We start from the raw sequence: 2,500 nt of genomic DNA, 5'->3' as shown, positions 1-2,500 counted from the left end.
TCATACGACAGTGTGAGGACCAGACACCGGTCATACGCAGTGTGAGGACCAGACACCGGTCATACGACAGTGTGAGGACCAGACACCGGTCATACGCAGTGTGAGGACCAGACACCGGTCATACGACAGTGTGAGGACCAGACACCGGTCATACGACAGTGTGAGGACCAGACACCGGTCATACGACAGTGTGAAGACCAGACACCGGTCATACGCAGTGTGAGGACCAGACACCGGTCATACGCAGTGTGAGGACCAGACACCGGTCATACGACAGTGTGAGGACCAGACACCGGTCATACGACAGTGTGAGGACCAGACACCGGTCATACGACAGTGTGAGGACCAGACACCGGTCATACGACAGTGTGAGGACCAGACACCGGTCATACACAGTGTGAGGACCAGACACCGGTCATACGCAGTGTGAAGACCAGACACCGGTCATACGCAGTGTGAGGACCAGACACCGGTCATACGACAGTGTGAGGACCAGACACCGGTCATACGACAGTGTGAGGACCAGACACCGGTCATACGACAGTGTGAAGACCAGACACCGGTCATACGCAGTGTGAGGACCAGACACCGGTCATACACAGTGTGAGGACCAGACACCGGTCATACGAGTGTGAGGACCAGACACCGGTCATACGCAGTGTGAGGACCAGACACCGGTCATACGACAGTGTGAGGACCAGACACCGGTCATACGACAGTGTGAGGACCAGACACCGGTCATACGACAGTGTGAGGACCAGACACCGGTCATACGACAGTGTGAGGACCAGACACCGGTCATACGACAGTGTGAGGACCAGACACCGGTCATACGACAGTGTGAGGACCAGACACCGGTCATACGACAGTGTGAGGACCAGACACCGGTCATACGACAGTGTGAGGACCAGACACCGGTCATACGACAGTGTGAGGACCAGACACCGGTCATACGACAGTGTGAGGACCAGACACCGGTCATACGACAGTGTGAGGACCAGACACCGGTCATACGACAGTGTGAGGACCAGACACCGGTCATACACAGTGTGAGGACCAGACACCGGTCATACGACAGTGTGAGGACCAGACACCGGTCATACGACAGTGTGAGGACCAGACACCGGTCATACACAGTGTGAGGACCAGACACCGGTCATACGCAGTGTGAGGACCAGACACCGGTCATACGACAGTGTGAGGACCAGACACCGGTCATACACAGTGTGACCAGTGTCATACACAGTGTGAGGACCAGACACCGGTCATACGACAGTGTGAGGACCAGACACCGGTCATACGACAGTGTGAGGACCAGACACCGGTCATACACAGTGTGAGGACCAGACACCGGTCATACGCAGTGTGAGGACCAGACACCGGTCATACACAGTGTGAGGACCAGACACCGGTCATACACAGTGTGAGGACCAGACACCGGTCATACACAGTGTGACAGCCCGGAGAACGGCCCCGAGTCGGACCTGGAGCAGCAGGTGAGTCGGAGACGGAGTCCTGGAGCAGCAGGTGGTCGGCCTCTTGGGGAGGAAGAGGATCTCTGTTGACAGGAGCGACATCGAAGCCTGTCACACTCTGCCTACGAGAACCAAGGGAGCGACACCAGTGATCATCATCCGCTTCACCAACAGAAAGAACAAGATGTCGATCCTAAAACAGGGTCGGAAACTAAAAGGAACGGAGGTGTACATTAACGAACACCTCACCAGGAGGAACGGAGGTGTACATTAACGAACACCTCACCAGGAGGACGCACGCATCCTGAGGAAGCAAAGCAAGATTCAGTCTACATGGACTGCTAGCTGTAAAGTGTTCATAAAGCTGAATGGTACGACGACTGCAGAAGACGGAGAAGTCATGGTCATTAATGACATTGGTGATCTTGACAGATTGGATGTCTGAGGTAGGCTACTAATCATGACATACTCTGCACACATCACACCGGTACCTATAACACAAATGATACACTAGAACTGAAAACATTTGAATATACGGAGCACAATCTACAAGACATGGAAGACAATATCGACCCGGAAAATAACTTCTTCTGTAATATCAATGCCGACTGCGGCTATTACACAGCTGAACAGTACAATAAGTCCATTAAGGCAGATCAGAAACTTTCCATGATTCATTTTAACAGTAGAAGTCTGTATGCAAATTTCCAAAACATTAAGGAATATTTGCGCCAATTTTCACAACCATTTAACATAATCGCAATATCAGAAACTTGGATCAACCCTGAAAGGGGTGTGGATTTTGAAATAGAGGGCTATGAACTGTACTACAGAAACAGAGAGAACAAGACTGGAGGAGGTGTGGCTCTGTATGTGGACAGAAACCTTAATTACAAGGTGGTTAATGAAATGACAACTGCAATCGGAAATGTATTAGAATGTCTAACTGTTGAATTCTGCATGGAAAAGAAGAAGAATGTGATTGTTAGCTGTATTTATAGAGCACCGGGTTCCAATATTGATAT

This window comes from Anoplopoma fimbria, unplaced genomic scaffold (assembly GCF_027596085.1).
Source record: "Anoplopoma fimbria isolate UVic2021 breed Golden Eagle Sablefish unplaced genomic scaffold, Afim_UVic_2022 Un_contig_10394_pilon_pilon, whole genome shotgun sequence".
NCBI classification, from domain to species: domain Eukaryota; kingdom Metazoa; phylum Chordata; class Actinopteri; order Perciformes; family Anoplopomatidae; genus Anoplopoma; species Anoplopoma fimbria.
The sequence above is the reverse complement of the archived record's forward strand: the minus strand, read 5'-3'. Positions refer to the sequence as shown.